The sequence below is a fragment of the Condylura cristata genome, unplaced genomic scaffold (genome assembly GCF_000260355.1).
Source record: "Condylura cristata isolate star-nosed mole 26May11 unplaced genomic scaffold, ConCri1.0 scaffold00003, whole genome shotgun sequence".
In the NCBI taxonomy this organism is placed as follows: Eukaryota; Metazoa; Chordata; class Mammalia; order Eulipotyphla; family Talpidae; genus Condylura; species Condylura cristata.
In genome coordinates this window covers 882,948-898,293 of record NW_004567104.1, presented here as the reverse complement: position 1 = coordinate 898,293, position 15,346 = coordinate 882,948, and positions in this window count along the sequence as shown.

Below are 15,346 nucleotides of genomic sequence, written 5' to 3'. Positions count from 1 at the left end.
TACTAGTTTGCATTCCCACCAGCAGTGCAGGAGAGTTCCTTTTTCTCCACATCCTCACCAACTTTTTGCTGTTGCTAGTTGTTTGAAGATATGCCATTCTCACTGGGGTGAGGTGGTATCTCATTGTGGTTTTAATTTGCATCTCCCTTATTCAAGTGATGTTGAACATTTTTTCATATGCTTGTTGGCATCTGCATTTCCTCTTTGGAGAAATGTCCTTTTAGCTCTTCTGCATTTTTGGACGGAGTTGGTTTTTTTTGTTGAGTTTCATCTGTTCTTTGTATATCTTTGTGATCAACCCTTTATTGTTAGTTTTGTGTGAGAAATTTTTTTTCCAATCAGTGAGTGTGGTGTCTGTTTTTGTAATGTCTCTTTTGCTGTACAGAAGCTCTTTAACTTGATATAGTCCGATCTATTTATGCTTACCTTCACTATCCTTGAGTTGTGTGCTTTCCTTCACTATCCTTGAGTTGTGTGCTGTATTTTCAAAGATGTTACTGAAGTGACATACTCACTTTTTAAGAGCTTTAAGCTCAAGCAAAATTGTTTCACTGGAAGCCAACTATGCGATCACTGATTCCTCATTCAGCCTTTAGGATCCTGGAAGATAGAGCAGTAACCCCAGGATCCTATGGAAAGGTGATACCCTGGAGAGCTGGATGAAATTTTAGCACTTTTTGAAAAAGGAATTATTTACTTATACATACAGAACTGGGGTACAGGCTAGAGGTGCAGGGGTGGTGAGAAGCTTCACCAGAGACAGTGGGGGTGGGCAGAACAGGCAGATCAATTGAAATACACTGCTGAGGGGACCAGAGGGTGGGTCAGGAGAGGTCTGCTGCACCATGTGAATCACCTCTATGGCGGTGATTGAACTCAAGCTGAAGCGGCTGCGTCTAGCTTCCAATGCTGCATCCTAACCCACTGAACCACCAGGGAGGGCCAATTTTAGCTCGTTTATGTACATTTTCTTTCCATTGAAATGTTAACAAAAATATTAAGCTTTACTTATATTTGATTCAGTAAGTCCTCACATAACACTGTTCATGGGTTCTTGGAAACTGCAATTTTAAACAAAACAATGTGGAAAGAAACTAATTTTTCCATAGACTAATTGATATAAACAACAATCCAGTTCCAAATGCATATTCCCTTTGAGAAAAACGTCACTAGATGTAAAAATAAAGACCCCTAAAACTTCCAGTCTTTAAAAGTAATTTTCATTCATTTATTTATTCATTTGTTACCTGCTTATTTCAGTTCAGGGTTAAGGATGGCCAGAGCCTGTCTTGCACAAGGTGGGCACTAAACCTGGACAGGATATCCTTCCATTGCAGGACACATCTGCACCCTCACCCCTGTTCACTCAGACATAACAATTGTGACACACCAGTGGACCTCGTGTATGTGTCCTGGGGATGAGAGAGGAAATCAGAACCTTGGAGAATACATAAAGACATAGGAAAAATAAGCAAACGCTCCATAGAGAGGAACCCTGGCCAGGAATCAATTTCCTCCTCATCAGTGTTAAATAATAAATTGGCTTGATTAAAGTGATGTTATTTGATAGCTCAAGAAGGTACAAGTATCTAATTTATAAATGTACACACTTTGGGAGTGCATGCTCAAAATGTTTTAGCTAAATGGCATATGATCAAAAAAGCATGGAAAGGACTGATCTGTTCCTGTCAATGTCTTTTCAATGTGCTGGTTGTAGTTTGTTGTTGCATTTTGCAATTTGATGGACTTTTAAAGCATGAAATAAGTAAAATATATGAGTGCACTCTTCATAGTAAGAATTAAGTACTGATCTTTGGAACTTCTCAGATGAACACGAGGAGTAATAGATTGTGACATAAAACATATCTCCCATTGTGACATTTGCTTAAAAAAGAAAGCAAAGCAGCAGGATAGAAGAATGGTTTCAATATCTCATCTTTGGACCAGTAGTAACAGCATGTGGGAACTAAATAGAAGGTAAATTCTTCAGTTGCATACCAGATTCACTGTATTAGAAATTTCAAGTAAAGCCCAGCAATTGTGGTTTAATAAATACTCGAGGTGATTCTGATGAATGCTCAAGTTTAGAGCCACTGATGAGAACATCTCAGGGTTCATCTGGTTGTAGAAACTTAAGACAGTTATTTGTTTAACTAAAGCAACATTTTGCTAAATTACTTGTTTGTAAAACTGACAGGTGACTTGAAAGGACCTTGGTGATTCTAAATAAGAAGTTCTGGGGTAGGGATTGGTGGGTGAAGGGCTTGGAATCTTAATTTTAACAAACAGCAGAGGTATCCACCACAGTCAGCTTACCTTTTGATTCCTGTGATGAGGCAAGTTTGGGAAAATTTATCAAGACATTTGGAGAAGGAAAAAAGTTTGTAGAACATAACCATTTAGAGAGCAAAGCAATTCAAACAAGCCCGTGAAGAGCTAAGAATTGCACATATGTTTCTGAATGGAATGAAAAACTCATACTTCAATTTTGAGTGAACTAACACCAGATTCTCTTCTGAAAAGTTGCTTTGGAGTTCAGAGTACACTTCAGGTCTAGCACACTGTAGGTGCTCAAGAAATACTAATTGAATGAAACTTGCATGCACAGAGTATCTACTCTTTAGATGGGGTCCCCACTGGAGGACTTGGGAGAGGCCACTGGAGAGTTGTTATCAAATCTCTTCATCCTCAATCCAGCAAATTTCAAGCATCCTGATGCAGTAGAGACCCTGCTTTAAAAAGTAACTAACACAACCAGTTGATTGTAATTAAAAATAAAATCTTTGTAAATTAGAAAAATGCCTGGGCATTGTAAATGTGAATTCTCCAACACCTTTGCCCCAACGTTCTCTGCCTCAATTCCAAAGTAATCATTGCTAAATTTTCCAACATTTTAACATACATATATAAAACTTTAAAAAACCAACATCAAAATTATCACCAATGTTACTCAATAATTTCCAGTAGAGAACAGATCATGGACATTTTCCTGTACTGTTACATATCTGCTAATGCTTTAGAACACCAACAGATCTTAAGTGCCAACATTGGTTTACAAAACAGTGTATGTTTTGGGGATTGAGATTCATACCTCTTCAAGTATTTTCATCACACCATACCCAGAACCTAAGTACCAGTAATTCTGTCATTAAAGACAATTGGGTTGTATAATAAAATGACTATTTTTTTGCCTCCCCCATCAGCCTCTACAGCTGCCACCTGTGGTTTTGTTTTCCTTCCAGATTTCCTTGCCCACCTGTGATATCCTGTTATTATAAAAAGGGCTTGGGAGTGTGAGTATGGGGCACACACACCTATAGGTGCAGACACCTGGGTCAAGAAGCCAGAAAGCATGGGGCACACATACTTATAAATGTGGACTCCTAAAGTGATTCAGTAAGCCTCCCAGCCTCCCTGCCTCCTGGTTTGCTGTGTACTGGTCACCAGCTTCAGAATTAAAGGCCTGTCACATCTATGGAAGGCTGCAAAATTTCTTTTATCTGCCTGACTCAAACATAAACGGAAGCCCCATCTGTGATGATAGCCTCAACAGATCTCCTTCGTTCTTTGTTCCCATTTTCCCCCTTCCTTGTGATAGCCTCCTATTCCACAGTCAGATTTCTAGTATTTGTTTTGATTTAGTTTATCTGTCCCTTTTTTTGTTTCTATAAAGAAACAACTATGAGTATAATCATCAGTATTTGTCTTCTGACTTATTTTGCTCAGCATTATCCAATCTCCTCCAGTTCCATCCATCACTAATAGCTGAATAATACTCCATTGTGTTCCATATATATACACAACACATATTCATTCATTGTTACTGGGCACTTTGGTTGTTTCTATAACTTGGTTATTGTAAATAGTGGGACAATGAACATAAGAGTGCACATATTCCTTCAAATTAGTGTTTTTGTATTCTTTGGGTAGATTGGAAATGTATTATTGTATCTCATGGTGGATTTAATTTTAATATTTTGAGAAATCACCTTATTGTTTTCATAGGGTCACTCCACACACCCACCAAAGAGTATATATTTGTTTCTTTTACTTCACATCCTTACTAACACTTTCTGCTTCTGGTATTTTTGATAAGGGCCATTCTCACAAGTGGTGGTGGTATCTCATTATGATTTTGTTTTTAGGGAGGGATTATGCAAGTTATTTGAAAACTCACCTCATTAACAATGCAATCAGATAGTTTGTTTCTGCTAAGTGATATAGACTGGGGCTCAGGCCACCATATGGGAAGCTTCTGACAATCACATGTCAATCAAATGTCAATCTATGCAGAACTGCAGAGGTAATGCCTACTTACAGAGAGTTGCGAAGGAAAGAGAGAATAGGTTAATGTTAATAGTTGAGCTGAGATTTGCTTTAAAATACTTTTGCAAGGAGAAAGAATTAAAAGAAATGTGTATTAGGTCCTTGATGGTGGCACAATGGGTTAGGATGAAGCACTGCAAGCTAGCCACAGCCATTTTAGTGAGAGCTTGATCCCTGGCCCCAGAGGTGATCCACATGGCTCAGCAGACCTCTCCTTTCTTGTCCGCTGCTCCCCTCAGCAATGTAATTCCTCTATCTGCTGGTTCTGCTCTCCATTCTGTCTCTGATAAGTCCTCTCACTGTCCCTGTCCCTCTGGCCTTTATCCCATTTCTGTATGCATAAATAAATCTTATAAAAAAAACAGAAAGAGATGTGTATTTATTCTGGTGACTGCAATAATAAATTATTACAGACTTTGTAGCTTAAAAACAGTAGAAGTTTATTATCTTTCAGTTTGGGAGGTGGGAAACCCAAACTCAAGGTATTGGTAAAGCTGCACTCTCTAAAGACACTATGGAAGAATTTATTACTCAGTCCCTCCAGCTTCCATTGACTTCAGCACTCCTTGGCTTGTGGCTGCATCTCAGCCTCCATTGCCTCCTTTTCATCTATATCAAAGCTATCTTTGCATCTTTTTCCAACTTTATTGGGGCTAACTGACAAAACCAATTGTGTTTAAAATGTAGAACATTGTGATTACACACACACACATAAATATATATGTTCACACACGTTGGAATTATTATCAAGATCAAGATAACTAACATATCTGTCAATATTTTTGTGTATGTGTGTGATAAGAATGCTTGAGGTTTACCCTCAAGAGTAATTTTAAGAATACAAATGTTATTAACTATCATCATCATTGTATACATTATATTGTCAGAATTTATTCATCTTGATAATTGATAAATATTAGAAATGGGCCTATGCAAGTGTTAGTTTTGAATTAGTTTGTAAATTTCTAGGAAAAAGTAATAACTTCTACCTCTGGCAGTAATGGAGTAACTGAGACCAAGTTTAACTTTCCATAATAAACAAGTAAAAAACTGGAGACTATATATGAATCACCTACAGAGCTTTGACTCCTGACACAGAAAGGACATAAATGAGAAGGACACTAACTTTTTACACAGAGTTAATTAAACCAAATTATACATATATAATATTATCGTATATAATATTATGCATATACATATGTATACACATATTTTAGTAAATTATAATTTGGTATATATGTATATATGCATATACACATATATATAACCATACATATATAATATTTGGTATATACATATACACCAAATTATACATATGTAGGGCAAAATTATATCATACTAAACAAGTACTTGAAAAATGAACATCCCAGAGCTCATTTTGAATTCTAATCAGTCAGATTGTAAAATCCTGGGTCTTCTATAGAGATTACAGAGAAGTCACACTTTAGAAGTGGGACTAAACTAGCTCTAGAGTGAAGGCTACTCTAGGTCTACCTATTAAACACCTAAAAATCAACCTCATAAAGATCAAGCACAGCTTCATTTTTTTTTTTTTAAATTGGCTGTCAGAACAGAGTTCACATTTTTTTTTTTAAGATTTATTTATTTGTTCATACAGAACTGGGGTACAGGTCAGAGGCGGCGAGAGGCTTCACCAGAGACAGAGTGGGGAGCTGAACAGGCAGATCGATGAAGTACACTGCTGAGGGGAGCAGAGGGAGGGTCAGGAGAGGTCTGCCATGCCATGTGGTCACCTCCGGGGCAGGCGGGATTGAACTCATGCGAAATGGCTTAAGCTTCTCAGTGCTGTTCCTCAACCTGCTGCGCCACCAGGGAGGGCCAGAGTTCACATTCTTTTAAAGAAGTCAAAATACTAGATTATTGGTAATCAAAAATGTAAAATTTACAATGTATAACGCTCACTCAAATATTACTAGACAAGTGAAATATAAGAAAAGGTAATCCTTAATCACAAATATAAGGAAATAGAAGCAAACCCAGAAATGACAGTCAATGAAATGAACAAGTAAGGTTTTTGAAAGAGCTGTTCTAAGTATGCACAAGGGTTTGAATGAGGGCATTAATACAATGAAAAGAGAAATAGAAAATAAAAAGGGAATTTTAAAAAGAAATAAAGGGCATCTTCTAAAAAAAGACACAGTTAACAATACAATTGATGATGAGAAACTGAATGAATACTTAAATGCCTCCCCCTCCACTATACCACACCCCCTCAGATCAGAAATAAGCCAAAGGGTCTTCTTCTATTCAACATTTACTAGAAGTTCTGGTCAATGGGATTAAAAAATATCATTAATTAATTAAAAACATTCAGATTGGAAAGGACGAAGTAAACTGTAGTCACAGATGACATAGTCCTGTGTGTGTAAAATCCTAAAGAATCCATCTCCCTCCCAAACACCATCCTTCCACCCCCTCCTAAACACACACACACACACACACACACACACACACTGCTAGACCTATAAATGAGTTCAGCAAGGCTATAGGGTATAAGCTCAATAAAAATATCCAATTGAATTTCTATATATGAGTAAAGGATAATCTGAAATAATATTGAAAAATTTCATTTATAAAGCCTTAGAAAGAATAAAATAATTAAGAACAAATTTAGTAAGAGAAATGCAAGATGATATTGTCATTTGCCCATTCCATAGAGCTATGTTTTGAACATCACAAGCCTGCCTCAATGAACTCAAATATATTAACGAATGAACAGAAATAATTTATGTGTAACTTCAACATAATTTGTCCCAGGAAAGAAGCTCTTTCTTCCTGTGACCTCTAACCCACTGATGTACAATGGGGAGAAAAAACATGGGCTACAGTGTCCCAAAATCTGGAATCTTGTTCTACCACTACTTAGATCTAAGATCTTCGGTTGGTCACAAACTATTTGAATTCTCTGGACCTGTTTTGCTACCTGTTAAATAAGCAAAATATTTGCTTTCTTGAGGTTTACTAGGTTAGTTGTGAGAATCTAATGGGATAAAGGGGGAAATTTCAGCAACATGGATGGAGTTGGTATGAATTATACTAAGTGAAATAAGCCTAAACAAGAAATGTAAATACTGAATGGTGTTACTTATATGTGGACTATAGAGAAATCACACAAAGGGTCAGACAAAAACAAATATTAAAACCAATCCTTGAAAGCTGGTCATGTATCTGTGGGACCTAGAAGAGGAGGGAGAAGGGAGAGAAGGGGGAGCACATGTATTGTGGTGGAAGGCTTCCCAGTGCTGTGGTGAAAGGGGTGCTACAGTGACAATACCTGAGGGGAAAATCCTATAATGTCAAAATACTAACAAGCATGTAAAATAGTGGCGCTGCAATTTCAAAAGTAATAAAAGGATTTTCATAAGGTGTTTTAAATTACATGAAGTGAATTATCATATATGCTCTCATATTCCAGGGCCTAAAATGTATCTAGTCATTTCTCAGCACTTTTGGTCAAAATGTAATGCGGAAATAGAGAATGGCCTCAGCCAGATGTCTAAGCAAACTTATGCTGGGCAAAGCACAGTGAAGTACACATTTCACCTTGTTTAATACCCACAAGCAGGTTATGGTGAAGTTATCTCAGACTACTTTTGCAGATCAGAAAACTCAAGAACAAAGCATGTGAATATAAATGTGAACTATCTTCAGCCATTCATTCATAGATGACTAGATTCCAGGAATGCTCTCAGAATTTACCTTCGAGGGTGACCTAGTTTGAAGCTTCCCAGATTCCTTGGACACCACTCACTAGCTTCTGGCTCCCAGCTTGCTTCCTGCCTCAGATTTCATGTTCACTTGAAGTCTCACCTGTAGTTCTCAGAAAACTAATGCCCTTTTCCCTCCTTCTCAGGTGAGACTCCCTACCTCCCATGCTGACATTCCTGAATATCCACGGGTAGAGGTTTGTATTAACCAGTTTTTCTTCCCAAGGTATGATTATCGGAACAGAGAAAACCTCCAGGAAAATTAAATTACTGGAGGAGTCAGCTGTCAGCACAGCCATTACTTAATGCTGTATGGAACGGGCTCAGGAGGTGAAGTCAGTGAAAAATCCAAGACTCACATGTTTGGAACTAGATAGAAGTTTCTGGGAGAAAGGGGCCGGCTCTGCTTCTGCGCTAATATCAAGTCAACACTTGCTCATTCTCTCTGGGGAACAAGGGCAGGGCAACCTTCAGGAATCTCATTCAAAGAGATGATATTCCTGGGAAAGCTTTCCTTTCAGTTCTTCTCAATGAGTGCTAAATGAGGGACATCAAGGGATGGGAGAAGGGGGAAGAAAGGGAGCATGCTGGCTAGAAAAAGTGGGTGAGGCAGAGGCTGCTAAGAGGGTTGACAGCTGTAGGTTTCTGTACACACCACCTAAATTCTTACGCTGATGTCGCAACACTAAAAAGCCTTCTTGGGTTCAGGGCAAGAATCATAAGAATGTAAAGAAACTGATTCTCATGGAGAGACAAGACAAGGTTGGGAAAGACAAACACATGGTTACCATGTTCCTGATCTCCACTGTTGACCCAAGAAGTCATGCTGTGTAAGATAAGTGTTACTGATGCCAGGCTGTACTTCTTAGGAAACTCCTGGCTTGCTGTTTTCCTGTAAAGAAATTGTCTCCAGTCTCCATCTGGCAGAAGGTAAACACACAGAAACCCGCTGCTCACTTGTGAACTCCTCATTCCTTTCGTCTTCAGGGTACTTTGACCTTCTTTTTCTTGCTGCTGATACTGCTTTTGAACCAGCCCCCACTTTACCCATATATGGGCTTCCGACCTGCATTCCCTCAAGGTATTCTTGATTCAGGAATTACTCCATACTCAGTCAAGTCTCCAGGAAAAGTCCAGGCCTCCTAAACTTTTGAGGTTACTATTTCCTGGTTTCTATTGACACCTGAAACATTACATCCTCAATCAACTCACGTAGTTCTCTCTTCCTTCTTCTCAGAATAAAATATCAGAGTCAATCTTCCTCAATCACTTCTTATTTATTTTTATTCCATTCTAGGTATTCAGCTCAATACTTTGACAACCTAGACATGAAATAATTAAACCTTTGCTTTTCTTATATGAATTATAGCTCAAAGTAACTGAACAGTTGATCAGGACAATTTTCTCAAGAAATGTTTCACTAATGAGTGAGAAGAAATGATAGAATTAATAGGCTAATGGTAAGTTCTACTAAATCACAAATTAGAGACAGTTAGACATTATGTGATAGAAGACTATACCACTGTGTATGAATTAATCTTGACAAAATATGAACCTGAATCTGAGGTATCGTCTACATCTAACTATAGAATTATGGTGGTGGTGGGGGTGGAGGCAGATGATTTTAAAGAATACACTCAGGGAAAGTTCAGACTTGGGAAAAACTACAGAACAAATAACCTTGATTTTGAAAGAACTTTAAGAGAAAAAGAGAGTAGAGTAGGAAACCTATAGAATAAAAGAAGCTTAAGAAGTATGCCCAAAATTGTAATATATGGACCTTATCTTGATCTGAAATCAAAGTAATGGTAAATGATTATTTTAAAAAATTCTTCTTTTACACAGGCTTACTGAAATATATGTGTATGGTGGATGATATGCTACGATAACTTGCATTTCTTTCAAAATAATCCAGAGTACTATGAAGGTAATGGGTATAAGTGTAAATAACACAGTGGTCATAAATACATATTTGTTTGTGTGGGATAATAATTACATAGCGTTGTTATGCTGCTTATTTAGGTAAAACCATTAAATAACCTAAGAGCTGAAACAGAGATTAACAACAAAGTGATCACTGGTGACTGATGAGAAGTTTGAGGAGTGCTAAGGACTCCAGTCACAACACATGGTGAGTGGATATGAAAAGAAGTAGCAGAAAAAGCAAGTGGAGGAAGCACATTGACAGCTAGAAAAGGATGACTTATCGATCATTTATTGAATGATTGAGTCTATACAAATAGTGATGTGATGAGCCAGAGAAGAGAGCAAAGTAGAAGACATTGGGGGGAAAGGGAGATAAAAACAAGCAGAAGAAAGGAGGAAGCAGAAGACCAGGTGTTCCAGAGCACCAGGAAGAACATTAACAGACAGACACCTGTTTTATTTTATTTCTAATTTATTAATTTGTCATTACATAAACAATACATGAATGCATACTCAGAAACATCAAACATTACAGTTAAAGCTAATGCACTCTCTCAAGCTACAGTTAACAGTTTGGTTAGTATCCTTCCAGACCCTCACTCTACATTTTTATAATACACCAACAGGTACTTGAAAATTCTACTATATAGTATTTGTGTGTGAATGTGTGTGATATGTGTTTTAACATCAATGGTATATGCATTACATGTATTGTTATTCAACTTGTTCTCAAACTTTTAAAAAACTTAAGATTTTAGATATCATTCCATGTCAATTCATGTAGGATTCTCATTCTCTTTTATTGATGCCAGGCACTTCGTAACGTATATCATGTTCCATCTTCTTGGTACCTTCTGTTTGTTTTTCAATTTTATACTATTACAAAGGTACAACTGGCATCATTGTATGAGCTGCCTGGTGAACACAAGTATGCAAAGTGTGTTTCATTAAAAGTTGAAATTATTAGGCCACAAGATATGAGAATTTTAAGCCTTAATGGATACCACTCAATGGCCAATTTATATGCTCACCAGCAATGTAGGGTTTCCTTGCCAGCTCTTGGTTTATATATATTTTAAACATTTGCCAATTGAATCTGAGATCATTTCTTATGTTTTAATGCACATTTCCCTCATCATGTTGATTTTGAACATCTCTTCATAGTCTCTTTGCAAACATTTTGCTTATGTATATTTTCACAGGGAGAGGGTGGGAAAGTTCTCAACTTCTAAAAGGAACATGTGACTTAAAAGCTCAAGATTCTGTTTTAGTCTAGCCAGAATTGATTTTGTGAGTTAAAGAGCAAAATTAGTTTTTTCCCTTCGTAGTTATGCTGTCCTGAATACTATTGTCCAATGATACATTCTTTCCCTACTGATTTGAAATGTCATTTTTATCATCTACACAAGTTTGTTTCTAGATTCTCAGCGTTATCACAGATTTGTTTTTGGCATTAGTCACCTGAGTTATTCTTGACTTAGTTCACTGAATGGTAGCTGATTTTATCAGCAAAGATAATCAGCATATTGCTAATAAGACAAAAGATGATACAATTTATGACACACAAATCCTAGTTAAGCTTGATTTAAATCCACGCCATTATATATACAAACACAGAGCAGTAAAGGTATGCATAAACCTCTCTCAGATGAACTCCTCTTTTTTAGGGGAAATCTCACAGTTCCAATGTAGAAATGGGAGGGTTTTTACCTGTGCCTCTCTTTCTAAAACCATTATTTGATATCAAAGCTTGTTGGTGATTTAAAGTTTTTTCCTGGAAATATCTAAATATCTAAATATAGTGTGGCAATATTAGTGTTGATTTTACACGAATATCTTATTAAACAAATGATATCAGGTCCACAAAATGATGTACAATTTGAATAAACAATATGGCACCTAAGATTTTATTTTTACACTGGACTGTAAGATCCTAAAAAATCATGTCCCATTCATTTTCCTATCCCCAAATATCTAGTACAGGGTACAGCACCAAAAGTGAAATTGAATTGAATTGTAATGTTTCTATAAAATAAAAATAATATCCACATTCTCAAAAGGATACCTTTACTTTAGGGTTTTACAAAGCTTTACATAGTTACTTTTTCTATCTATCTGTCACGTATCAATAGGGACATTAGAATTGGACATTGCTTTGTTATAATCTCATGTTCAAGTGTGGGGTAAATGTTCCCTGATTGTCCATGGTATTCTTTAGGGATGATCTTAGGAATCACTGCTTGCCTCTGAAATGACAGGAGAACTGTGACCTGGAAAATATTTTGGATTGCGGTGGGCAGGAATGCTTTAAAATTGTTATATAGAAGTAGTTTAGACATGCAAATAAGTGAAATGAAAAGGTGTACTCAATTTTTCAGAAGTGAAAGTTGGAGTGTGACATTTACCTAGTTTAAAAAAATCAGTTATTTTATGTCCTACATTAACATGCTTTTTCCTACCCTCTTTCAAAGGGAACTTTGGCTTCTCTGGGCAATGTCTTACATAGTCCATAAACTTAGATGGTTTATTTATAGCCTAATCTATCAGAGTAGACACCAAATTCCCCAATCCATCATTTTCTCTAATGAGGACAAATAAAGCCATACCATCTAAGTATGTTAAATTCTGCAATCAAGAGGATTGTAAAATACCAGCTTCTTACTTTACCATGCCGAACCCTAAGACAATGCTGTCTTTACTTTATTCATGATGCTTCTGTTATAAAAGGAATTATGACCTTTAGTTTGCTGTGTATAGCATCTCACTTAAAACATTTTTTAACAGTGAACACAGCATGTCACATCAATTATACCCCACTCGGAGAATCATTTCAACAGCACTTAGGTACTGAGTGCTGAGAGAAGAAATCTGTACATTCAAAGTCAGGTCATGGTTTAGAACAGACCTGTTATAGAAATACATGAAACAGGGATATACTTTGGAACATCAAAAAGGGAGAAAATAGGGTACTGATACACATTACTAATAATCAACTATAAGTATTGCTGGAAAATTGAAATATGGAATACTAGCAAATTAGAATAATGAAGGACTGGGATGGAAACAGATGGAAACTTGGCTGGCGGTGGGGGGAGATGGATGAAAGGTCCTGTTTTGCTTAGGCAGATTTATACAGAACGAAGCTGCTTCTGAATCAACCTGTGTCAAAGAATGGAAGGCAGAAGTTTGGCAACCCTTATTGTGACTTGCACTGTCAGGATCTGATAGGGACAGAATCCAATCTTTTTTGAGGAACAAGGGATATGTATTGGACTCAAGCTCCTGGGTCACTCTAACCCTACTCATTATAAAAGGACTTTTAGTTTTTTAGGACTGACTTCACAGAGGCATGGAGTTACAGTCAAGTTCCTCTATTCTTCCTACCCTCTTCTTTTGCTGATTCTTGAAATTCCTTTAGTAGAAAAGAGACTGATTTCAGAAAGAGATAATACCTGTTAGAAGAAAATTTAACACTCAGAGCAAGAAAGATGGTGGGGATTAACTAATCATCGTGGAGGAAAAAAAATGGTACAGAAAACCTGAACAACTTCATCAATGTCAGCAGATTATCTAATATAACTGCCTATCACTTCTCTTCTGGAAATTATACCTCAGCTTCCAGTTTTAGCCTCCCATTTACCTCAAGGGCTTTTTAAAAATGTTAAGTCTGACCACAATCCATTGCTTAAAATCATTCAATAAATCATTCTTGCTTTCTGAAGAGATGCCAAACTACTAAAGTGAGTGGCAGTCTTTGCCCACCTGCCTCCCGTGACACAATTCTGTGGCAATTCAGAGCTTTGTGTATGCTAAGCCTCCGAGCAGTTTTCTTGTATTTGTGCCCTTAAGACTCAGATCCCACCTTTTATCAAGCCATCAGTCTTTTTATTGCATTGTGTATGTTGGTTTGTCTATTTCCTCAAAATGTAAAACTGGATTATTGAAGTGTCGTGTCACAAAATGCCTATTACTGAACTATAAAGTTAAAAAAAAAATGTGACTCAGCTTCTGAAAACTAGCAATTTCTGGTTCTACAAAGACACATTCCCATGGAGAACAGGTATTTGGTTAATGTTAAGCACTCCTCTACCTCCTTCTTAAAGGCCCTGTAGTGATTATTTTGAACTTAGAGAAATAACTATCTCTGACCTGACATGTGTGAATCATGAAATCTATAACTGTGGAGGTCGGGGGCGGGGGTGGGAGTGGGAAGGCGAGCTTAAGGATAAAACATCCTTAAAATTTCTCCTTAGCTCAGAAAACATTGGAAATATACAGCTACTTCAGAGATTACAATTATGGAATTATACCTTTTTCTTTTGCACGCAAGCTGTAAAATTATATAATTTAAAATAAATTTTGGGGGTAGAAAGTTAGTTTTCAGACATACTGCCATGTGAGAAATCTTCTGTGACTTTCTGGTTGGCTGAAATAGACACCAATTTTATGCGGCATATTGGTCTATGGGCATTCAATTGAGACAATTACAGGAGGCACTTCTATAGGGCTGTCTCAACTTTGCATCTCAAATTAATACTCCTGTTAATGTGGAGCTGGAGACCACATTTTGCCAAGGTAAAAGTGAAATTTATTTATGATCCTGAACAATTCAGAAAGTTTGATGTCGTTTTCAAATACGAAATATTCACACTAACTAGCACAACAGCTTCTTCAACCTTAAATTTCTCCTTGAATCTGGAGTGGGATGAGCCTCATGAGTGTATGTTTGGATATAAAAGCGTCCTTTTACATTTGGGGCTTATGTATAGGGGAAGGTTGGGTCCCTAGGGAGGGAGCAGGGAATGGGACAGGCACTATTGCAATTTTGCACTTTCTGAACATTGCACCGTAAGTTGAGTATCTTCTCATTTTATTAAACTGAAAAGTTTATTAATATTAAGGTTCTTGATACATATTGCCAAATTACTAGATATACACAGGAGTGTTTTTTCACACCAATGCTAATGCCTTCCTGCTTTTTAAGATGTAACAATTAGTTAAAAGTATTAATTTACACTTCTTCAATTACCTTTAGAAACTGCCATTTATTTTTTTGTGTAGTATCCATGTTCTCTTTTCAATTGTGGCTCTTTTAAATGTAAACATAGTAGTAATTGCCTTCAATTATTATCAAACTAACACCAATCATTTTCCTTTGGTCTGAGCCTTTTTTTTCTAATGGTACTAACATTAACATTATTTGTATGGAACATATTCCATAGCACAACCAGAATAAAAATATTTGGTAATCCCCACATAAGTCCTGATTTTATGCATGTAGTTTGTGGTTAAGCTGATAAAGTTTTTATTTAAATTAAAAAACACCTATTTATACTCTTTAGCAGAGTAGCTGTTGTTGGTTCTCA